This window comes from Coregonus clupeaformis, unplaced genomic scaffold (assembly GCF_020615455.1).
Source record: "Coregonus clupeaformis isolate EN_2021a unplaced genomic scaffold, ASM2061545v1 scaf0135, whole genome shotgun sequence".
NCBI classification, from domain to species: Eukaryota; Metazoa; Chordata; class Actinopteri; order Salmoniformes; family Salmonidae; genus Coregonus; species Coregonus clupeaformis.
The window spans coordinates 379,081-405,359 of record NW_025533590.1 but is presented as its reverse complement, the minus strand read 5'-3'; the positions used below and the strand labels follow the sequence as shown (position 1 = coordinate 405,359).

Here is a 26,279-nt window from a genome sequence, read left to right as displayed (position 1 = left end):
AGGAGGAACGCCAACTCAGGCGTAGGACTAACTGTTGCCTCTACTGTGGTGGTTCGGGACATTACCTCGCCACCTGTTCCCGGCGGTCGTCAAACTGCGCGGCTCGCTAAAGTTGGGAGGACTTTTAGCGAGCCAGTTTCGACCTCTCAATACCTCTGTCAGACCCCCGTTTCCCGGCTACCCTTATGAACAGGAATCAGAGCTTAGCGATTAACGCTTTTATCGACTCAGGTGCCGATGGAAGCTTTCTTGATGCCGAGTTGGTGGAACAGCTGGGGCTTTCCAAGGAGCAATTGCCGGAAGCCATTAAGCGACCACTCTGAACGGCAGTAGTCTGGCACGTATCACGATGAGGACTGAACCGGTTAAGATGCTGTTGTCGGGGAATCATTCGGAGATGATTTCATTCTTCATTCTGCCGTCTTCCCATGTTCCTCTGGTCCTTGGATACCCCCTGGCTGAAGGAACACAATCCCACGTTCGATTGGGTGACGGGCAAGGTAACGAGTTGGAGCCTTGATTGTCATGCTAACTGTCTCAAGACTGCCTGTCCCCATTCGGTTCCCAGTCAGGTGATTGAGGCTAAACCCCCAGATTTGTCCCTGGTTCCCGAGACATATCACGATTTGGGGAAGTGTTCAGTAAGCAGAAGGCTCTGTCACTCCCTCCCCCACCGACCATATGATTGTGCCATCAACCTGTTCCCTGGAGCTGTCTACCCCAAGGGAAGGTTATACAGTATCTCCCGACCTGAACGTGAGGCTTTGGAGACCTACATCAAGGAGTCCCTAGCTGCTGGTCTCGTTCGTCCCTCGTCATCACCCCTGGGGGCAGGATTCTTCTTTGTGGGTAAGAAGGATGGCTCTCTTCGACCGTGTATTGATTATCGGGGGTTGAATGACATCACGGTCAAGAACAAGTATCCCCTGCCCTTGATGAGTTCTGCCTTCGACTCCTTACAGGGTGCTACGGTGTTCACCAAGCTAGACCTACGCAATGCGTATCACATGGTCCGGATCAGAGAGGGGCGAGTGGTTGACGGGTTTCAATACACCGATGGGTCACCGGTATCAGGTGATGCCGTTTGGACTGACCAATGCTCCAGCGGTATTCCAGAGTATGGTGAACGGCGTCCTGAGAGATATGATCGGTCTCTTTGTGTTTGTTTACCTGGATGACATTCTGATCTTCTCGAAGGAACCTTCCGACCACGTCCAGCATGTCCGGCAGGTTCTGCAGCGATTGTTGGAGAATCGCCTGTTCGTGAAGGCCGAGAAGTGCGAGTTTCACGCCCACACGACATCCTTTCTCGGGTACATCATCTCCAGGGAGAGATTAGGATGGACCAGGAGAAGGTTAAAGCGGTTCTGGAATGGGCCCAGCCCGATGCAGATTGCAGCTCCAGAGAGTTTTTGGGGGTTTGCGAATTTCTACCGCAGATTCATCCGGGATTACAGCCGTGTGGCCGCTCCGTTAACTGCCTTGACTTCCAGTATCAGGACCTTCAAGTGGAATCCGGAGGCGGATCGAGCGTTTCTGGATTTGAAGAGGCGATTCACCAACGCACCGATTCTCTCTCAACCGGACACGGCCCGTCAGTTCGTCGTTGAAGTGGAACGCGTCTGATGTGGGAGTTGGCGCCATCCTGTCGCAGCGATGCTCCACGGACAGTAAACTCCATCCCTGCGCCTACTACTCTCGTCGCCTTTCGCCTGCGGAGAGGAATTACGATGTGGGTAACCGGGAGCTTCTCGCGGTGAAACTTGCCTTGGAGGAGTGGCGCCACTGGTTGGAGGGCGGAGCAACCGTTTATTGTCTGGACTGACCACAAGAATCTTGCTTACGTGCAATCGGCTAGACGTCTCAACTCCCGTCAGGCCAGGTGGGCGTTGTTTTTCGGACGATTCAATTTTTCCCTGGCGTTCCGACCTGGATCTAAGAACGGCAAGGCGGACGCCTTGTCCCGGATGTTCTCCAAGACGGAAGAGAGTGGGTCCAAGACCGAGACAATTCTCCCCCGGAACTGCGTCGTGGGAGCAGTTATGTGGAAGATTGAGGAGGAGGTGATGGCGGCCCTTCGGACGCAGCCCGGTCCCGGTAACGGTCCACCCGGTCGGTTGTTTGTGCCTGAGTCGGTTCGTCCTGCTGTCCTCAAATGGTCCCACGCCAGCAAGATGGCTTGTCACCCTGGCGTGGCTCGGACGATGGCGTTTCTTCGCAGACGTTTTTGGTGGCCTGCCATGGCCGAGGATACTCGGGGTTTTGTTGCTGCCTGTCCAGTGTGTGCGCAGAATAAGAGTACCAATCGGCCCAGCTCTGGACTACTTCACCCCCCTTCCTATTCCCCGCGACCATGGTCGCATCTGGCCCCTGGACTTTGTCACTGGGTTGCCCGCTTCTGAGGGGAACACGGTCGTTCTGACTATCGTGGACAGATTCAGCAAGTTCGCCCACTTTGTGCCAATTGCCAAGCTTCCCTCTGCCTCGGAGACGTCCGAGATCCTGGTTAGGGAGGTTTTCAGGGTCCACGGTTTGCCCAGTGATATCGTTTCCGACCGTGGCCCTCAGTTTACCTCTGCTGTCTGGAAGTCCTTCTGTTTGGCCATTGGAGCTACAGTCAGTCTCACATCTGGTTTTCACCCCCCAATCTAATGGTCAGGCGGAGAGAGCCAACCAGAAGATGGAATCCACGCTACGCTGCCTTGTCTCTTCCAACCCCACCTCCTGGGTCTCTCAGTTGCCTTGGGTTGAGTATGCCCACAATACTCTCCCCTACATCTGCCACTGGGATGTCTCCCTTCCAGTGCCTGTATGGCTACCAACCTCCCTTGTTCCCTTCTCAGGAGAAGGAGCTCTCAGTGCCCTCTGTTCAGGCCCATGATTCGTCGTTGCCACCGGACCTGGCATCGGGCCAGAAAGGCACTCCTTAGAGTTTCGGACCGGTATCAGCTCCAGGCGAATCGTCGCCGGATCCCGCTCCCACCTATACCATCGGAGATAGGGTCTGGTTGGCCACACGGGATCTTCCTTCTACGGACTGAGTCTAGGAAGTTGTTACCGAAGTTCATTGGTCCGTTTGTGGTGGAGAAGGTGATCAATCCGGTGGCAGTTCGACTCAAACTACCGAGGACGCTCAGAGTCCATCCCACCTTTCATGTCTCCTGCCTCAAGCCTGTTTTCCTCAGTCCTCTGTTGCCTCCTCCGCCTCCTCCTCCTCCTCCTCGGATGATCGGAGGTGGTCCTGCCTACACGGTGCGACGCATCATGGATTCCAGACGGCGGGGCCGGGGTTTCCAGTATCTCGTGGACTGGGAGGGGGTATGGTCCTGAAGAGAGGAGTTGGATTCCGCGGCGACAGATCCTAGATGCTGACCTCATTCGTGACTTCTACCGCCTCCATCCTGGCGCTCCGGGGAGTCCGCCCGGTGGCGTTCGTCGGAGGGGGTACTGTAACGATTCCGGCAGTCTGAGTCGGTTCCTGTCTGTGTATTAGTTTTTCTGCTCGGGATCTCCAGTTTCCCGAGGGTTCTGGAACGCTCCCTGCCTGGTTGCCGGGCTCGTTGCTAGGCGGGAGCTCTCCTGATTTCCACACCTGCATTCCATCAGCAATCTGCACACCTGGCCCTGATCATCACCTTCATAAGCTCTGACCTGACATCCATTCCCTGCCGGATGCGTTAGCCATGAACAGTATGTTTATCAGTGGATCAGCCTTAGAGCATGTAGCGTTAGTTTTGTTGTTTTGCACCTTGTTTGCTTGTTTTGTACTTACCTCCGTTTTGTTCCATCTGCAGTCACTCATCCGGAACCTTCACCCAACCTCTGCCTGATGGTCGGCGGCTGCCGAGCCATTACTGGACCTACCACTGCACCCTCAACAACCCATCCACGCCACCCGCTCTGTTCCCTGGATTATTCAGCCTCACTCGTGGATCTATTAAATAAACACTCACCTTTGTTTCAACCTACCTTGTCCTGGTCTGCTTCTGGGTTCTGGCTTAGTAAACCGTGACAAAGACTGCATAATAACTTTGCAGAAACTAACTCTGTTGCACTGACTATGCACAAACACTGGACTCTACCCACACACTCACACATACTCACACTGACACCCCAACACAAACACACACACACACACACACACACACACACACACACACACACTCATCACGTACGCTGCTGCAACTATTATCTAGCCTGTTGCCTAGTCACTTTACCCCTACCTATATGTACAGTACATAGCTACCTCAATGACCTCATACCCCTGCACATCGACTCGGTACTGGTACTCCCTGTATATAGCCATGTGATTTTCTACTCCCTATATACAGTGCATTCTGAAAATATTGAGACCACTTCCCCTTTTCCACATTTTGTTACCTTACAGCCTTATTCTAATAAATGTTTTTCCTCATCAATCTACACACAATACCCCATAATGACAAAGTGAAAACAGGTTTTTAGAAATGTTTGCAAATGTATTAAAAATAAAAAACAGCAATATCTTATTTACATAAGTATTCAGACCCTTTGCTTTGAGACTCGAAATTTAGCTCAGGTGCATCCTGTTTCCATTGATCATCCTAGAGATGTTTCTACAACTTGATTGGAGTCCACCTGTGGTAAATTCAATTGATTGGACATGATTTGGAAAGGCACACACCTGTCTATATAAGGTCCCACAGTTGACAGTGCATGTCAGAGCAAAAACCAAGCCATGAGGTCGAAGGAATTGTCCGTAGAGCTCAGAGACAGGATTGTGTCGAGGCACAGATCTGAGGAAGGGTACCAAAAAATGTCTGCAGTGTTGAAGTACCCCAAGAACACAGTGGCCTCCATCATTCTAAAATGGAAGAAGTTTGGAACCACCAAGACACTTCCTAGAGTTGGCTGCCCGGCCAAACTGAGCAATCGGGGGAGAAGGGCCTTGGTCAGGGAGGTGACCAAGAACCCGATGGTCACTCTGACAGAGCTCCAGAGTTCCTCTGTGGAGATGGGAGAACCTTCCAGAAGGAGAACCATCTCTGCAGCACTCCACCAATCAGGCCTTTATGGTAGAGTGGCCAGACGGATGCCACTCCTCAGTAAAAGGCACGACAGCCCGCTTGGAATTTGCCAAAAGGCACCTAAAGGACTCTCAGACCATGAGAAACAAGATTCTCTGGTCTGATGAAACCAACATTGAACTCTTTGGCCTGAATGCCAAGCGTCACGTCTGGAGGAAACCTGGCACCATCCCTAAGGTGAAGCATGGTGGTGGCAGCATCATGCTGTGGGGATGTTTTTCAGCGGCAAGGACTGGGAGACTAGTCAGGATCAAGGGAAAGATGAATGGAGCAAAGTACAGAGAGATATTTGATGAAAACCTGCTCCAGAGCGCTCAGGACCTCAGACTGGGGCGAAGGTTCACCTTCCAACAGGACAACAACCCTAATCACACAGCCAAAACAACGCAGGAGTGGCTTCGGGACAAGTCTGTGAATGTCCTTAAGTGGCCCAGCCAGTGCCCAGACTTGAACCCCATCGAACATCTCTGGACAGAGCTGAAAATTGCAATGCATCAACGCTCCCCATCCAACCTGGCAGAGCTTGCGAGGATCTGCAGAGAAGAATGGGAGAAACTCCCCAAATACAGGTGTGCCAAGCTTGTAGCGTCATACCCAAGAAGACTCAAGTCTGTAATCGCTGCCAAAGGTGCTTCAACAAAGTACTGAGTAAAGGGTCTGAATACTTATGTAGGCTCAATGTGGCACCATTGACTGGACCTACCACCAGGGCATCACGTACTCCTACACCTGCGAGCTGAGGGACTCCGGTCGCTATGGTTTCATCCTACCAGCCAATCAGATCCTCCCTACCGCCAAGGAGACTTGGCTGGCTCTGATGATCAAAATACTGTATACTATATATAGTGTCCACAGATTTAACATTTTAATATTTTATATACAGTCCGGTCCATAATTATTGGCACCCTTGATAAACATGAGCAAAAAATACTGTATAAAATAAATATATTGTATGCTCCACAAAAAAAAGGGAAATTATGTTATTTTATACTACAGTTTTTTCTGAATGCTTAAGCGCTAATCGTGATTCTTGTAGCACAATTTCTAAAACTATTAATACGTATAGCAAAACCACTCACTGAGTTTGCAAAACTAAAAGCACAAACACTGCTTTGCACTCAGTTTACAATTTTGTAACACACACTTTGCAAAACTGTAGGCACAATTCACTGCACAACACTCTTTTGGCAGAACTTTAAACACAACTCACTGCTTACACTCAATTACCAAATTTCCAACACACTCCTAGCAAAATTATACACATGTATGGCTATCATTAACACTATTTTGCCAACTGTCTGGCACACTTGCACATGTGAAAACTGTTGTAGATAATTAGTTCACTTTGCAATCAGCCTAAGCACTATAAATAAGCCACAGGTAAGCTGTCTGTGTGGAGTACAATGGAAGGAGCAGTAAGAGGGAGAAGAGTGAGAATCAGGGGAGGCCGAGGAGGCCGAGGACGTGGAGTTGAAGAAGTTGGAGGAAGAGGACGTGGAGTTGAAGAAGCGAGAGGGTTAGAGGAAGTTAGAGGAAGAGGACAAGGAGGAGCAAGAAGAGGACAAGGAGGGGAACGAGGAAGGGTAAGAAGAGTAAGAAATAGAATAACTGATGACATCAGAGCTACAATAGTGGACCATGTCATCAACCATGGGATGACCCTGAGGGAAGCTGGCCAACGGGTTCAGCCTAATTTGAGCCGCTACACTGTGGCAAGCATCATTAGGACATTTCGAAATGAGAATCGGTAACTACTTTGTAGCACTGCCATACTCTAATGAGAAACACAACAGTACCATACATGCAAAAATACTGAAATTGTTACTTTACAGAATTGCTAGACGTCCAGATGTTGGGGGCAGAGGAAGAATGTTCACTCCAGAGCAAGAGACCCATATAGTGAACATGGTGATTGCCAATAATGCAATAAGACTGCACGAAATACAGCAGCGCATAATTGATAATGACACCATCTTTCAAAATATACACAGTGTAAGTATTTCTGCACTAAGTCGTGTACTTGCGCGCCACAGAATAAGAATGAAGCAAATTTACAGAGTTCCTTTTGAGAGAAACACAGAACGTGTAAAGCAACTGCGATATGACTATGTGCTGGTAAGCTATAGTGTCATTGGTTCTGAATTTGGAAGTGCATACTGTAGTGCTGTGCATGGGCCTGATGTGTTGCATTTGTTTTGTCTTGTCCAGAGAGTGATGGAACTAGAAGCAGATGCCATGGGACATGAGCTACTTTTTTGTAGATGAGGCCGGTTTTAACCTCAGTAAAACCAGGAGACGTGGCAGGAACATTATTGGACACCGTGCCATCATCAATGTCCCAGGACAACGTGGTGGTAACATAACCATGTGTGCAGCTATAAGCCAAAATGGTGTTGTTCACCATCATGCAACCTTAGGCCCATACAACACTTCACACATTATTGCATTCCTGGACACCTTACATGACATGCTCACTGTTCAGAGACCAGAGCATACCCGATATGTCATCATATGGGACAATGTTAATTTCCATAGGGCTGCTTTGGTCCGCAACTGGTTTACAGACCACCCATTCTTCATGGCACTCAACCTCCCTCCATACTCTCCATTCTTAAATCCCATCGAGGAGTTCTTCTCTGCCTGGCGCTGGAAAGTGTACGACCATCATCCTCATCAACAGGTAGCCCTTTTACAGGCAATGGAGGAGGCATGTGGAGATATTGACCAGGCATCATGTCAGGCCTGGATACGGCATTCAAGGAGATATTTTCCCGGTGCCTTGGACTGGAGGATATCGCATGCGATGTGGACGAAATTTTGTGGCCGGACCCAGAAAGACGACATGATGTAGGCTGATTGTTTTTCTTTTTTTTGTGAAACTACTATTTTGTGTTCTGACTTTGTCTTGGTTTTGATGAGTGTGAATAAACACCAATACTTGAAGTTTGGATCCTTGCATGTTTACATGACACTATGACAAAAGTATGACCTCAAATTGACATCTGTACACAGAGAAAGCAAAAGCCAGATGTGTTTTGTATTCATACCATCAGTGTGTAGTTGGCACATTGTGTGCTTAGTAGATGATGGCTTGTGTTTACTGTTTGATACGAAAACACCATTTTTAAGAAGGTGTGAAGAGTTAATCTAGCTGTGTTCGCTTTTGCAAGAGAACTACAATGTTTTGATAATTGGGTGAAAGGTTTTCTTATTTGTGTGTAGAGTTTTGCAAAAATAGCCAATAGTTACAAAAAATGTGCTTAACCAATCCGAAAAAACTGTAATACAATTGCTCAGAGAAGGAGATAGTAATTTAGAAAATCTCAAAAAGATAGGGGTCAAAATGTCAATACTCTAGCACCCTCCCCTTGCAAAGATAAAGACGCTGAGCCTTTCTCTAAAATGTTTTATGAGATTGGAGAACACATTGGGAGGGATCTTAGACCATTCCTTTATACAGAATTGTTCCAGATTGTTGATATCCTTCATCTGCACTTCTGGACTGCCTTCTTCAATTCAAACCACAGGTTTTCAATGGGGTTCAAGTCCGGAGATTTAGATGGCCATTGCAAAATGTTGATTTTGTGGTCAATTAATAATTTATTTGTGGCATTTGATTAGGGTTATTATCCTGCTAGAAGATTCACTTGCGGCCAAGTGTCAGCCTCCTGGCAGAGGCAACCAGGTTTTTAGCAAAAATGTCCTGGTACTTGGTCAAGTTCACATGAAATCTTTTTCAACCGGTGATTGTCAAGCAAATAACTGCAGGTCTCACGGTAATTTACCGTTAATTTACATAAACACATTTAGCATCTCCTGGCTTCCAGGCATAGCCTACAAGCCACTGATGCAGACCTTTGGAACATCTACATTTTAAAAAGTCTAATAAATCCATGTAATATAGTCTACACCATCACAATACATCCATTATTTATTTTAGACAGGTCTAAAGAAACATGATATGAAGAAAATGTAGTCTATTTCAGAAGAACAGAATAACATACTCTGAGTTTTCCTTATGTTAGGCCCTGATCTGGCTATGCCATATGGCTGTGTGCTACACTAGTTCATTTAGTAGACAAGATTTGCTTAGAATTCCATGGCATTATTTTATATTATACAACGGGTGGGTCTAATCCTGAATTCCAGCCGGTGTCTATTCCACAAGTTATCAAACTAGCTGCACTAAATGTTAGTCTAAAAGAGATGTGAAATAATGTCTGAATGCTTTTTATAGTGGAGATGAAGTTTATAAATTGCCTGGTTGGGCTGATGAGACAGTGGATTGTGCAGTCAGATGGAACAGAGTAAATAGTCATTTTAATGTCATAGATTTAGCCAGTGGTAACTTGTGGAATAGACACCGGGTGGAATGTGGTTTTAACCAATCAGCATTCAGGATTAGACCCACCTGTTTTATAATAGTAGGAAAACACCATTCTCAAAAGTGACCGCAAATGTGATTATGCATGTAATGCTTTTATTATAAAGGTGCATTTTATGAAAATGATCTTCCCAAACTTGAAACTCACGTGCTGCATATGTATGCCAGTTAGGCTCTACACCCATTGTAAAGTGGATTAATGTGCTTCATTTTAAGAAGTTATTTGGCCACTTTAGTGTTTTGACACAAACCTTATGAAAACATATAGGCCTATGGGCTAGGCTACATGAGGTGTGCGACTATGATTGGAAAAGGTGCACAAAAAAAGGCATGCCCTGTTTCTTGCCTTAAACTGGGCATCATTCACAAGTGAAATATATCATTCACAAGTGATAGGCTAATATTGTCACCCATCAGACTATTCTTGAATTTAATCTTGTCTTTACATGTACTAAATAATATATGTGCGAACTTTGTTTTGATTTAGAATGGACCACTATCATGCACCTGTCTCGAAATAGGGGCAGGGGAAAAAAATACATGTCATCTATGCACTTAAACACTTTTCCCGAGGTTAATTGTCATGCCAGGCAGGTAGGCTATACTCATGTTGTAAAGAGAAGCAATGTGCTTAATATTAGGAAAGTTGAGAAATTAATATAGTAGGCCTAGCCTATATATTAATTAATAATAGTAAGCTGATGGGATCCTCCTATTTTTAATAGAGGCCATCACTCTGTTTTCTCATGCAATTGCATAGCCTATAGAAATGTTGTGCAATATGAGCTCATGGGCTCTAATTAAGTGTTTGATTAGATTTTCGATTACATTTGCATTGATATCAGAGTGATTTGAGGGACAATAGAGTGCTAAGTACTAGGCAGTTAGCAAGTTTGGTAGGCTACTAATGGCCATCAGCAGAATCAGAGCTTGGAGAAGCCTAGTTACCGTGACTTAACGGTCACATGGAATTTGACTGCCGGTATTGCAGTAATATGGTAACCAAAACAGCCCTATTCATGATGCCATTGTCCTTAACAAGGGCCCCTGGGCCAGTGGAAACAAAATAGCCCCATAACATCAAAGATCCACCACCATATTTTACCGTAGGTATGAGTTACTTTTTTGCATATGCTTCCGTTTTTCAACGCCAAACCCACCACTGGTGTACGTGGCTAAAGAGCTCTATTTTCATGTCATGTGACCATAGCACCGGATCCAATCCAAGTGCAAATGCCGTTTATCAAACTCCAGGCGGTGCTATACTGCCCCACCAAGCAAAAAAGCAGTAACTGCTCATAGCGTGGAACTGAGAAAAATTGCTTTTATTTACCTTGGTTTCACAGTAACCTTGTGCAGTTACTACTAACATGACACCCATTTTCTCCAAAACACAATACAATAGAAGCAGGATACTTGTCCACATGATTAAGCATGTATTTAATGTAGCAGAAATGACATGAACTCATTTTCGACCAAATGAGCAGTTACTGCCTTTTTGCTTGGTAGGGCAGTATGGTCAGATGACATGCAAATAGAGCTCTTTGGCCGTAAGATGCTGTATGGAGGAAAGGTCTAAGATCCCTCCCAATGTGTTCTCCAATCTCATACAACATTTTAGAAAAAGGCTCAGTGTCGTTATCCTTGCAAAGGGTAGTGTGCTGGAGTACTGAAAACAGGGGTATCAATATTTTTGACCCGTATCTTTTTTTATTACTTGTTAAACAAAATCTCTTTATCTGAGAAACTATTTTGAGCATGCAATATAGCTCAGTATTTGTATTATTTATTATATACAGTATTTTTTGCTCATCTTCATCAAGGGTGCCAATAATTATGGACCTGACTGTATCTCTATGACACTGGCATGTGAACATCTGTTAAACAAAGTTGTACTGTATGTCTGTCTGTCTGTTAAAGATATACAGTATCTAGCTCAAGCAAGTGATGATACCTATGTACGAGTCCACAAGAGTTCACAAAAATCCCCTCTGTAAAACTGACTAATGAATGAATGAGACCTTATTTGGTCATCTGTTGTGTAGTTCAATTAACTTTTTCAAGCCTTTCACTGGCCCAAAGGCAATGGACAAGGGTGAACAACTCCGGTCCTGGAGGGCCGAATTAGACCTGGGAGACTAGGTATGTGCACTGGGGTACTAAGGACATTGTGATGATGATCAATCAATCAATCAATGAGCAGGATGAGGGCCCTTGAGGACAGGAGTTGGGTATCCCTGGCATTAGGGGGTAGGTGGGTCCCCCTTTCACAAAGCGGCACAGGGGCCGTGGTAGTGAAATAAGTAGACTTTATTGGAGTTGGGGGGGTGAGTTATTTCCACGGTCGGCTGTTCTGGGATCTGGCACTTTCAGAGCCGGCCAGGGAGGATGCCTGTTGACTCATCCGAGCACTGGACGCTTTGGAGTGGGCACTGCTGGTAGACATGCGGCTGCTGAACCGGCCTGGGAAAGAGAAAAACACACACAATCTCACATCAATGATAAGTAACTTGTTATTGCCATCTACTGGTAGGTTGTTAGTTACTACACAATGCAACAGAAGGGCTCATTCACCAAAGTTTTATCAACTTTTCTATATCCATCTACTCAGAGCTTGCCAATCTACTATTTGCTGTTAGCCTGTTAGCATAGCCTTACTGTTGGAGTCTAAATGGTATGTGCTGTTAGCCTGTTAGTTGTTAGCCTGTTAAATGTGCCTTACCGTTGGTGTCTGAGGGAACGAGCACCTCCTCCAGGTGTGTCTGGATGTTGGCCAGGTCGTCTGAGGTGAACCTCCACCTCCTGTCGGCTGGCAGGAACAACTGTCTGGGGGTGGAGCGCTTCCTGCCTGCTGTCGGGAGGCATGACGCCGGGATGGAGCCTGTTGTCATCCCCTCAGGAAACGTCTGAGCTATCACCTTCAGGCCTATGGGAGGGAGGGAGGGTGAGAAAGAGGTAGGAGGGATAGTCAGCGAGTTTAACATAACATTCAATGTGAGTGTGACAGTGCAGTGATTCCAAAGCTTCCACTTGAGCACAGTACATCCTGAACTGACCTCCAGATAGCATGAACAGGTTCTTGAAGCCCCGCTCACACATGGTGGTGGCTGCCTGCCATCCTCTCTTCCTCATCATAGACGATGATGATCTTACCCGAGACATTTTTCTGCACACGATTAGGGTTAAGGGGATCCCATTCATTACATTACAGTGAGGCAAACAAATGGATGATCAAACATGTCTGTGGATATTTTACTAGTGTATAGAATTCTGATTTAATGTGAGTTAGGCAATAATAATATGGTGTTAGTTGTTTCAGTGGAAGGATACATAATCCAGCACTTCCTTGGTGTAGGGATTCATTGTTTGTGACAGGGTTGTGATTGGGTAATTGTATGCTGAGGAGAAAATAGAGATATTAGAAAATTACATAGAAAAAAAAACAAACAAAATACCATCAGGGGCAAACAGGTCCTATACACTGAGTATACCAAACATTAGGAACACCTTCCTGATATTGAATTGCACCCCCCCTTTTGCCCTCAGAACAACCTCAATTTCATCGGTGCATGGACTCTACAGGGTGTCGAAAGTGTTCCACAGGGATGCTGGCCCATGTTGACCCCAAGTGACATCGATAAGGGATCATAGCATTAACCTGGATTGACCTGGTCAGTCTATGTCATGGAAAGAGCATCTGTTCCTAATGTTTTGTACACTCTGTTTAGTACACTCCATAACTACCGCTATAATTTGCTGGTCTGGTCACGTAGTCCTGGTCCAATATTATTTCAATTCTAAAGATGACATTACGAAATCACAATAATTTGCAATTCTGATGATTGGATACCATTTCCATGTGATCAAGTATAAACTGCATCGACAAAGCCCTTCGTGGGGTCAAAATCAGAATTAATTATATTTCTAGGGTCATAATTCCATTTTATGTCTAGAATTCTATTTCTATGGTCATAATTATATTTATTGTACTTCTATGGTCCCCCTACCGCTGATGATGTGACACTGGTCGTACTGCTCCCTGTCCCTGATGTCCAGCAGCAGGTCGGGGCAGTCTGGGTAGGGTCTCCCTGGAAGCCGAGGGCTGGACACAGGCATCAGGGTCACTGTCTTCTGACCGTTCTTATCCAAGTCTAGCTCTCCTACCCCCTTTATTACACTGTGGAGGGGTCAAAGGTTAGTCAAGGACACCTTTTCTGTTACCAGTTATTACTCAAAATATTGTTAGCGAGAACTCAGTAAACATTGCAAAAATGCATCGCATGTGTTATAAACGTCAGTTACAGTATTTCAAATGGAACTGAGCTCAACACTGTGGTATCACAACTCTGTCACTTTCCCCCTGTGGAGGTTTAGCCTAGCGCATTGTACTGCCCTACCCCATCTGTCCCCCAGTGAAGGTGATCTAATGCCTGACCATTATAGAGGCCCTGGCTTTGGCCCCGACTGAGGTGATAGAGTTACAGTCTTCAGTCCTAGTGAGGGGTAAAGGGAGCTTGGGCCCCAGGGGAAAGGCTGCTATCGAATGGAGGGGTTATAGTGCGTACACAATGGGGGGAACTCTGCTGGGATGTTCAGATAGATATGTGGAATGAATGCTGAGAGGGATAGGGTTACAGCTGTGCCTGGGGATATGGGTTGCGGTTATGGATGTGGTTTTATAGTTGTGCAGGTGTGAGAGAGAGTATGTATCAGTGGAGGTCATATTGAGAACAGGTCTGTGTGTCGTTGTTAGTGAGGGTGTGTGTGAAAGAAAGACACCGTTCAAAGTGGGGCACTGAGTGTTACCTTTGAAGCAGGGACCTGGGCAACATCGTTGTTGTTGTTGACGAACTGAACCAATGTGGGGATGAGCAGTGGGGAACCATTGGTCTGCTCAGACAGACGTGCCCCGTCTGCTTCAGACAACTGACTTATTATCTGCGGTGGAAATAGAGCATAGAGATGCTGTTGTTCAGTTAGAGTACTGCCTCAATGTTAATTAAAACTAACGTTAGTTGACTGACAGTACAGGTTTGGTTGACTCAGTGCAGATGGGCATTCTCAGTTAATTTAAATGTAAACTGGGGCTGCAGATCAAATTGATAATGGTGCAAAACATAAATAGTGCCTTATTTGTCAAAAAACTAATATTTTTCTTACCTTCCAGCCTTGGTGTTTCATCATAACTCACACTTTTGTTCAGGTCCGATACCGATGTTACCTGAATTACCTGATGAAAAAAGAATAAGAAAAACTAGTGATTGAATATAACATGTAGGCTACTTCCACGCAAACAAAAATAGCAGATGCAACTCTGAGAATAAAGAACATACAAGTATGTCTTTGCCATCACTGAACTAATAATACGTTTAACTCACCAACTGTGCAAATGTTGTCAATTTAAGCCATTTTCAGTTTCTCTCAAAATAGTTAGAGAACAGTCAAGAGTACAAATTGGAAAATGTTCAACAAAGACATGGAGAAACCCTAAGGATTTTCTCTTATAACTATCCCAAAAGTCAATCTCTACAGACACTAGTCAATCTCAAGCCCCTCACCAGTAAATCTAAGACCCCCTCACTACAGTGTTTCCCCTATATTCACAGACACTGCTATGGCACAGCCACCGCTTGCTATTCATCATCTCACTTACAGTGGAACGTCCTTTTAAAATGTCACCATAAGTGACCTTCTCACAGTCATTCTACAAACAGGGTTTTTTCTGCATAGAAAAGTAATGGGGGGGTCGCCTAAATCCAAACATAAAAAAACACACATTGTAAACTTAAACGACTAAAACCAGATATAAAGTATTCTCTCAGCTCCATGGCAAAATGTGTAGAATTGCAGGAAAATGTGCTTTAAAACAGCAAAATTGTGCCTGTGGCCAAGAGGGCCTGTAAAAATAAAAGTGTCGGGCGGCGAGTGCACTAGACCATAACTGTTCTTCATGACAGAAAATGCTTAGTTGGCCCATCACAACTCAAGTAGCCCAAGACTGTCCACTGCTCCTTGTTTTAGTAATAGGGACAAAATGCAGGTAGTTGTGTCACAATGACAACAACCCTACCAATCGTTATTGACAACAACAACCCTACCAATCATTGTCGGTTGAACAACTACACATTTGTAGATTGAGGGCAAACATATCCCCTTATCTTTTTACAACACCTGTTTGGATATGTTGAACTGGAGTTATAGATTTCAGGCTAATGAGCCTCCCTAGGCCCTGACCCAATTTCAGAAGTCTGTAATTAAATCTATCTTACTTTTCTTAATCTCCTCCAGCCTCTCCACATACTTCGTCAGGCTGCATCCTATCAAATGACAACAGGTTTCACAACACTGACGATAACAAGCAAAGATTTGATTAATCAATATGATCTACTGATTTTCTCAATAAATACGAATGCATCGGAGTTAGGGCCCAGTCGATACCAGTATCGCAATATTTTTTTATTGCCAAAAATGAAAACACGAAGCAGACCAAATTTAAAAACCTGCTGTATGTAAAATATTGTGTGCTATAGCTTGGAAAATAAATAAATGTGACTCTGGATGAAAACATAATGATGTTTGTGTCCAACATTAGGGCTGTTTTCCTAAATAAGTTAAATCCACTTTGTGTTTTGTTTCCTTGCCACGATACTGACGAGTATCGCGATACTGGTATCGTCCCGGCCATAATTGGAGTCCTTTGGCACTGGTAACCAAGCCTATAACACTTGAATAACACGAGTTGTGGAATATGTTGATATTTGGGGTTCTGGGGAATTCTCTTTTTCATGTACTGTGAGATTTGCTCTGTTGTCATGGCACCCTTTACCAAGCTGTACAAAATATTATGCATTGTGGAGAAAGAAGAACTGCTGGATATGTACGGCAGAGTTCCCCTCCAAAACTACACATATTTGGTTAGTAGAGACCCTATAGAGTATTTTCCACTCCACTTTAGCTGAGACAGGTAGAAAAGATCTCTCTACAGCCCAACATTCTCAACATACCAGTGTCAACATAGTATTTTTTCATTATTGGTCTTCAATGTTTTTAAAACCAGATATATATATATTTTTAAATCATTAATTCCATATTGCCTTTTCTTGTTGGCACAATAAAAATGGGAATTGATTAAAATTCCAGATCTTTTGAATGAGTAATCCACATTGGAATGTTTTGAAATGCAGGCTTTTATTTAGAAGGGTTCCTCATTACCATACAAACTTCACATCATCATTTGTGCCGCTAGCAGAATACTAGTAGGCATATTACATTTTACATTTTAGCAGATGCTCTTATCCAGAGCGACTTACAGTTAGTGAGTGCATACATTTTCATACTGGCCGCCCGTGGGAATCAAACCCACAACCCTGGCGTTGCAAATGCCATGCTCTACCAACTGAGCTACACAGGACCTATTTGAGAGTCTTCAAATAGCCACCTTTATTACCCATGAAGGTCATGATAGGCCACAGAGTCCCTAAACCCAGAGGCGCAACATTGTGAGATTCCCGGGAACACTTGCAAAACAGACCAAACAGGCCAGGCTGGGGTTTGAGAAGTCAATGAGAGAAGAGAAACATTCTTCCTTAGTTGTTAATTTTCTCAAAATCTAAAGGGACAACCTAGATTCAAGCCAATGTCTTAAGTAGACGAACATGTTATTGCTCCAACCTCGGGAAAGTGACAAATGTACATGTTTTCATTTGTCAAAAACAACTTTATATCAAAAGAAAGGCTTTGATTTGATGGCCTGCACATGCACAGATCGGTGCGAGACGACAGTTAGACCCGATAACGTATTTCTACGCATGAGCTTAGCTAGCCAACGTCACCCTGACATTGCCTACAAGTGTGATCTGGGTTTTCTATTGGAGAAGCAGTTTAAGCCTATCTTCATACTGTACTGTCTTTTTGGTTAAGCTCACTGGAAAAATCCTGTATTTAACATTAGGCCTAACTCTAGCTAGCAATGTCTGACCCTGGACAAAGCAGTCATGCACTACAGAAGCTGAATTGTTTGTTAATAGTCATACCCTTCCATTACATGTTTATGAAATGTTTCAGTGCCTGTCAAGTCAACCCAGCAAACTTGCTAACGTTAAGCTAGCTAGCTAATTAAAATGTGTTTTGGCAGGCTAACATGCTAGCCTGCTAGCTACATTTAATTTGATGATTGAAGATCTAGCTAGCTAGCTAGCTAGCTATGATAGCAAAACTAGCTACTTTTCCACATCAACTAGCTAGCCAGCCCTTGATCATGACTCGTAGTTCCATTACATCACACATAAGAGTCATTAGAAGAAGGCGTCTTCTGTACTGGGGAGTTATGTTAAGAGCCCTGACGCTTGGTCTGAACATTAACACGCATCGCTTGCGGTACGGTTTTGGAAGTATAAGGACCTTATCTTTCATATTGTTGGGTTCTATTTTTCTCATAATTGGATCTGTATGTGATGAATAACTTAGAAGGAATGCATTAATGAGGAGCATAGGTTTGTACTATACTGATATAAATTGTTTCACATAACAGGCTGTGATTCATGTAAGGAACGTTAGGGGGAAGGATAGATAAGACTTGTATTTCTCACAGATACGAACACTGCTTCTTTGTGATCTGTGAACCTTCCAAGGACATGGGTACTGCAAAAAAAGTGCTAACTCCACAGGTTGTTATGATAAACTTATGCCTGGCAACAGTGTGCAACAAATGGAGCGCCGAGGGGTTGGGACCAACCCGTGCGCCAACGGATTGGCTGAGTAAAGTCTAAACCACACTCAGTCCTTTACTCTGATTGGCCAACAGAAGAGGTGGGAACTCTCTGTTAGAGTATTTGAGAAAGAACCTGTAAACAATGGTTTAGTTCTCCGTCTGCCCTGCGTGGTATTTCAGTGAACCCGTATACGAACCTTCATACTTATCATACATACATTTTGCATATAATAAATTTAGCTTGGATTGAATATCTCTTGATTATGTTTTCTCTTATTCCAATACCAGATTTGAATTACGCAATTTCTAACAATATCAGCAAAAAAACAACAACAAAAAACGAAAGGTTAAATTGATACACACCCTTAGGGTTCCCACACTGCCATATCTCCATGTTACAGCGCGTGTTTACTAAAGACAGACGGAAGACAGAGGGACCACCTATGCTAATTAAACTGAACAAAAATATAAAACGTAACATGCAACAATTTCTAAGATTTTACTTAGTTACAGTTCATATAAGGAAATCAGTAAATTGAAATAAATTCATTAGGCCCTAATCTATGGATTTCACATGATTGGGAATACAGATATGCATCTGTTGGTCACAGATACCACACAAAAAATGGTAGGGGTGTGGATTAGAAAATCAGTCAGTATCTGGTGTGACCACCATTTGCCTCATGCAGCGCGACATCTCCTTCGCATAGAGTTGATCAGGCTGTTGATTGTGGCCTATGGAATGTTGTCCCACTCCTCTTCAATGGCTGTGCGAAGTTGCTGGATATTGGCGGGAACTGGAACACGCTGTCATACATGTTGATCCAGAGCATCCCAAACATGCTCAATGGGTGACATGTCTGGTGAGTATGCAGGCCATGGAAGAACTGTGACAGTTTCAGCTTCCAGGAAGTGTGTACAGATCCTTGCGACATGGGGCCGTACATTATCATGCTGAAACATGAGGTGATGGTGGCGGATGAATGGCACAACAATGGGCCTCAGGATCTCGTCACGGTATCTCTGTGCATTCAAATTGCCAATGATAAAATGCAATTTTGTTCGTTGTCCGTAGCTTATGCCTGCACATAACAAAACCCCACCGCCACCATGGGGCACTCTGTTCACAACGTTGACATCAGCAAACCGCTCGCTCACACGGCACCATACACGCCATCTGTCCGGTACAGTTGAAACCATGATTCATCCACGAAGAGCACTTCTCCAGCGTGCCAGTGGCCATCGAAGGTGAGCATTTGCCCACTCAAGTCGGTTACGACGCTGACCTGAAGTCAGGTCAAGACCCTGGTGAAGACGACGAGCACACAGATGAGCTTCCCTGACACGGTTTCTGAAAGTTTGTGCAGAAATGCTTTGGCTGTGCAAACCCAGAGTTTCATCAGCTGTCCGGGTGGCCGGTCTCATACGATCCCGCAGGTGAAGAATACGGATGTGGAGGTCCTGTGATGGCGTGGTTGCACGTGGTCTGCGGTTGTGAGGCCGGTTGGACGTATTGCCAAATTCTTTAAAACGACATTGGAGGTGGCTTATGAAATTAACATTCAATTATCTGGCAACAGCTCTGGTAGACATTCCTGCAGTCAGTATGCCAATTGCACGCTCCCTCAAAATTTGAGACATCTGTGGCATTGTGTTGTGTGACAAAACTGCACATTTTAGAGTGGCCTTTTATTGTTCCCAGCACAAGATGCACCTGTGTAAAGATCATGATGTTTATTCAGCTTCTTTATATGCCACACCTGTCAGGTGGATGGACTTTCTTGGCAATGTAGAAATGCTCAATAACAGGGATGTCAACAAATGTGTACACAACATTTTTGAGAAATAAGCTTTTTGTGGGTATGGCAAATTTCGGGGATGCTTTATTTCAGCTTATGAAGCATGGGACCAACACTTTACATGTTGCATTTATATTTTTGTTTATGCTTCGAACACACCGACTGTGTCTTTTGCGTTTTGGTACACCAGAAGTACAGTCGTGGTCAAAAGTTTTGAGAATGACACAAATACTAATTTTCACAAAGTCTGCTGCTTCAGTTTTGATGATGGCAATTTGCATATACTCCAGAATGTCATGAAGAGTGATCAGATGAATTGCAATTAATTGCAAAGTCCCTCTTTGCCATGAAAATAAACTTAATCCCCAAAAAACATTTCCACTGCATTTCAGCCCTGCCACAAAAGGACCAGCTGCCATCATGTCAGTGATTCTCTCGTTAACACAGGTGAGAGTGTTGACGAGGACAAGGCTGGAGATCACTCTGTCATGCTGATTGAGTTAGAATAAAAGAATGGAAGCTTTAAAAGGAGGGTGGTGCTTGAAATCATTGTTCTTCCTCTGTTAACCATGGTTACCTGCAAGGAAACACGTGCCGTCATCATTGCTTTGCACAAAAAGGGCTTCACAGACAAGGATATTGCTGCTAGTAAGATTGCACCTAAATCAACCATTTACCGGATCATCAAGAACTTCAAGGAGAGAGGTTCAATTGTTGTGAAGAAGGCGTCAGGGCGCCCAAGAAAGTCCAGCAAGCGCCAGGACCGTCTCCTAAAGTTGATTCAGCTGCGGGATCGGGGAACCCCCAGTTCAGAGCTTGCTCAGGAATGGCAGCAGGCAGGTGTGAGTGCATCTGCATGCACAGTGAGGCAAAGACTTTTGGAGGATGGCCTGGTGTCAAGAAGGGCAGCAAAGAAGCCACTTCTCTCCAGGAAAAACATCAGGGACTGACTGATATTCTGCAAAAGGTACAGGGATTGGACTGCTGAGAACTGGGGTAAAGTCATTTTCTCTGATGAATCCCCTTTCCAATTGTTTGGGGCATCCGGAAAACACCTTGTCCGGAAAAGACAAGGTGAGCGCTACCATCAGTCCTGTGTCATGCCAACAGTAAAGCATCCTGAGACCATTCATGTGTGGGGTTGCTTCTCAGCCAAGGGAGTGGGCCTAAGAACACAGCCATGAATAAAGAATGGTACCAACACATTCTCCGAGAGCAACTTCTCCCAACCTTCCAGCATGATGGAGCACCTTGCCATAAGGCAAAAGTGATAACTAAGTAGCTCGGAGAACAAAACATTGAAATGTTGGGTCCATGGCCAGGAAACTCCCCAGACCTTAATCCCATTGAGAACTTGTGGTTGATCCTCAAGAGGCGGGTGGACAAACAAAAACCCACAAATTCTGACAAACTCCAAGCATTGATTATGCAGGAATGGGCTGCCATCAGTCTGGATGTGGCCCAGAAGTTAATTGACAGCCTGCCAGGGCGGATTGCAGAGGTCTTGAAAAAGAAGGGTCAACACTGCAAATATTGACTCTTTGCATAAACTTAATGGAATTGTCAATAAAAGCCTTTGACACTTATGGAATGCTTGTAATTATGCTTCAGTATACCATAGTAACATCTGACAAAAATATCTCATAACACTGAAGCAGCGAACTTTGTGAAGACCAATACTTGTGTCATTCTCAAAACTTTTGACCACGTTCCATTTCCAATGGAATGCTTTGTTTGCCTTGCAGCATTGCTTGCAGAGGCAGTTGCAGTGCCTTCTGTGTTGTGCATATGTTGGATTTATCGAACCTATGCATCAAACTGTATGTGTCAACGGGTTGACAGAAATGTTAGCAGAAGGTGAATGTTGAACTTTTGTTGCACACATATCTAGATAATGCTGCATACTATGTTGCGCAAAAACACAGTAGGTGTGTTCAAATCGTTAGTGTTGCTATGTAGCATGCTCCGAACACCTGTGTGTAATGGAAGAAGGCCGCCAGAAACACAAAAATATTTTCCGCTGCAACTGTGATAAAGCCGGTGTGTGTACAAGTGTATATTTTGCATTTGTCAAATTATTTTGATACGATATGAAAGTAAAGGGCTTTATGTTTCTAGAACCGTATCGCAATTGAGAATCGATTCATGTTTAGATGGAGTATTTGGCTGTTTTGGCTGCCAGAGCCAATTTACCTCTGAAAATAACATAAGGTCCTTGGACCGGCTTAAGGAGTAACAGTAGGCTTCTTAAGAGTACATCTTGGGCTAGCCAGCTAAATACAATATCTTATTTAGATAGATAGCTAGCTAGCATAGCTAACTGGTGCAACATCTGCAGCCAGCACAGCAAGAACGAAATCCCAGGCATGGTTAACGTTATACTCTCAGCAGAGGGGTTTTTACTCGTTAACGTTAGTGCTCAACAGAAACACGACTGACTTGGCAATGTGATACCTAGTTTTAATGGGCTGTTAGGTAATTATATGTGTGATACCTGGGCTGTTAGCTTGCTACATTTAAAACTCGATACATTGAAGTAGCTAATCGTGTTATATTTACCTCCGTGTTGCCGATACTCCTCTTGGTCCACATCTTTTCAAACGGAATACAGAACCAGAAGTATAACAAACTTGGCGCTATTGATCCGAGAGCGATCATTGCAAAATCAATGAAGCTGTTTTAACAATGTCGGATTCTACCGTTCCACAGTTTGATGAAGTTGCTTAGCAGCAGAAAACGCTTCACGCTTATCTCCTCCCTGGTTCTTTCTTTTTCTTGCCACTGTTGTGTTGTTCTTGCAGCTGTGCGGCATTTCTCTTCTAGAGTTGCTGGTAGCAATTCAATAACAACAACGACCACTTCTGTCTTATTTAACCCAGGTATCTGTGGTATGAGCTAAACTAGTATCCATATTTTAATACAAGTTAGCGGATCAGCGGATCGGCGCTCTACTAGCAAAATCTGAAGAAGTGGTCGCTTATGGAACGCCGTTTGGGTCTTTGCGTGTTAAAAAAGATACACGTCAAATAACACTATTTGACGTATAAAATAAGCTTTTAATTTGACACGTCAAATAACACAATTATATTATAGAATGTTGTGTGTGCTGAATTTGCATGTGCAAGCCAAGTGCCACCATTACCATCACTGTCAAAACTGTACAATACCCGGTTGGTAATAAGCCATTATTTGTTAGACCGAATGGGAAAACGTCTGTGTGAGCATTTGAAATAAGATCAGGATCAAAAATGTTTGCAAATATCTTTGATACAGATGTTATTAGCAATTTCTGGGGTAGCTAGCTTTAGCTTGGTACCTAGCTAGTACCCAGTGGTGGAAAAAGTACCCAATTTTCATACTTGAGTAAAAGTAAAGATACCTTAATAGAAAATGACTCAAGTAAAACAGAAAGTCATACATTAAAATACTACTTGAGTAAAAGTCTAAAAGTATTTCTTTTTAAATATACTTAAGTATCAAAAGTAAAAGTATAAATAATTTTAAATTCCTTATATTAAGCAAACCAGATGGCATCATTTAATTAAATTTTTTATTGAGGGGATAACCAGGGGCACACTCCCAACACTCAGACATAATTTACTAATGAAGCAGATTAGAGGCAGTAGAGATGACCAGAGATGTTCTCTTGATAAGTGTATGAAATTGACAATTTTCCTGTCCTGCTAAGCATAAAAAATGTAACGAGTACTTTTGGGTGTCAGGAAAAATGTATGGAGTAAAAAGTACATTATTTAAGTAGAGGTAAAAGTTGTCAAGTACACATACCCCCAAAAACTACTTAAGTAGTACTTTAAAGTATTTTTACTTAAGTACTTTATACCACTGCTAGCGCCAATGCAACCAGCCTGAAGACTATGACCAGGCAGTAGAAATTGCAGTCATGTTCAATATTCTTAGCAATGATTTAGGAATCCATGTGAGTAAATATTAGCTAGGTAGCCACTTGTTGTTCTTTTGTTGAAATAACTAGCTAGCCAGCTACTTAACCCTGTTGCCCAAAACTAACGTTATAAGCAGCCAGCTAGTTTCATCTGTTTAGTATGGCTTGACCGGACCGGGTTATGTGTTGTGAAGCTAGCCACAATAAGGATTAGCCACAATAATGAATTTGCATTTGGACTTCAAAATACAAGTCCCTCTTTGAAAGTGACGCAGAAGGTTACAATTGGTGGAATCATGCCACATTTAGACTAGATAATGTTAAACAAGATTGGAGTGTTGGAATGTGGAATGCAATTGGGTATCAGTCTACTCGGTGACACCCACAGTACACAACTGTGAAGAGTTTACACAAATATTAGCGTCGTAGCTCTTATTGCGGGACGTTTACTGTGGGAAATTACCTCCCCTGTCAGCCTATTGTGCTTATTGACATTCATATTCCACATTCATACAAGTGATAGTGTAATCAATGTGTAATAACTACGTAAAAAATTAATGAACATGTTTAATTATTATGTCAAGTGAGGTCATATTCAGGTCCTGATTGGTCAACAAGTTTATTTGACGTGTCAAATAGTGTTATTTGATGTGTATCTATTTTGACAAGCAAAGACCCAAAAGGTGTTATATAGGGCGCGCTCTCTGTTTTGTATTTGAAAGACAGATGGAAGTCTTGAGTTGGGGACCCCAACTTTCTCCGCTAATCTTTCAAAAAAGCTAATGCATTGCAAATGTAAGGATTATCGAAGTCAACACATTAAATTAATTTGTTATGGTAAGTGTGCTGTTTACTTAGGGATTATATCGGTGACGTGAACTAGCTAAAGCTTGACTGCCCTCCCATAAGCATGCTTGCTAACGTTAGCTAGCTAGATAAATTAGCTGAACTCTAGCTAACTTAATAGTATTTAACTAACCAGCTAGCTAGCTTTTATATTAGATAGCCAATATTGTCATGTCATCAACGGACAGCCTAGCTCATCCAAAGCTTTACTATATTTCAAGAAAGTTACTTGGAATAGTTAAGTAATTTGGCAAACAGTTAGTAACAGAACAACACTGATTGATTCGCTGTAGTGTGCCACATTCAAAAGTAGTTTCCCAACAGCATGCAAAACAGGACCCTAAAAAACGAATGGCTAACACAACTTAGTGGTATGGCATGCAATGTTTTCGCACACTTGGCAACTTTGGCATAACAGCCATACCTGACCCTTTGGTGAACTGTTATTGTAGGAGGACCCCACACTTGAGCAATACTTCAAGGGCCACAAAGATGCTGTCACCTGTGCAGACTTCAATCCCAACCACAAACAGCTGGGTATAGATCTACAACACACCACACATTCAAATTGCATCATGTCTTCACTTAGCCCAGTCTGTTTCTGCTCCCTTGCCCATATCCAATTGTCATGTTCGGCTTGACAATGAAAGCAATGAGTTGGCAAGAGCACAAACAGATCTGTGATCAGGCTAGTCTTTACTATCTGGAAATGTATAATTCCCATCTCATTATGTTTATTGTGTGTCCGTCCATGTTTCTGTCAGCCTCAGGGTCTGCAGATAAGACCCTGATTATCTGGAATCTGAACCCCAAAGCCAGGGCATTCTGGTTTGTTGGACACAAAGATGTCAGACCCTTACACCCCTAACCCAGACCCTTACACCCCTATCCCAGACCCTTACACCCCTAACCCGGACCCTTACACCCCTAACCCAGACCATTGCAACCCAGACCACACCTCGAATCCAAACCCAGACCACAATGCCTCCTACACCTCAGCCCCTCATGCCCTCACCTTGGACTCCCACACTCTAGACCCCAATCACTCTACCACAGACCCCCACTCCCTCCTACTCCCCTACCCAGACCTAGACCTCCTCCTGTCCCCAGTGGTCCCTCCAGGAGGTCCCTTCACCCCCAGTGACCCGGGCTGTCTGGATCCCCTGGAGCCCTCAGCTGGAGCCCTGCTCCTGGACAACATCATGGCCTGGATCCAACACACACACCCCCAGGACCATCCCCAGAACATTACCCTCATCCCCTCCGCTAGCTCCGAGACTGACTCACCCCCAGATAAATACTCACCCCCAGATGCAGAGACAGACTCACTCACTGTTTCACCCCAAGACGGTGGGGACCCAAAGAGTCATTCCCCTCCTGACTCCCATGTCAGTTCCAGCGTGGAGGCCACAGATGAACTACGGCCGGCCCAGGAGGGAGAGGGCGAGGCGGGGAGGGGACAGGCTGGCTCCCCCTGCCCTGTGGGCAGCCTAGAGGTTAAAAGACCCAGCACTCTGGATCTGGAGTGTTGTGAGGGCGAGGAGTGTGTGAACACGGGGTGTGTGTCGGACCT

The 26,279-nt window shown here is 44.2% G+C and overlaps 1 pseudogene; it reads right to left on the bottom strand.

Moving 5' to 3' along the window:
- Window positions 1-11,055: 11,055 nt before the first annotated feature.
- On the bottom strand, window positions 11,056-22,899 carry LOC121531530 (annotated as a pseudogene).
- Between the last annotated feature and the right edge of the window lie 3,380 nt (window positions 22,900-26,279).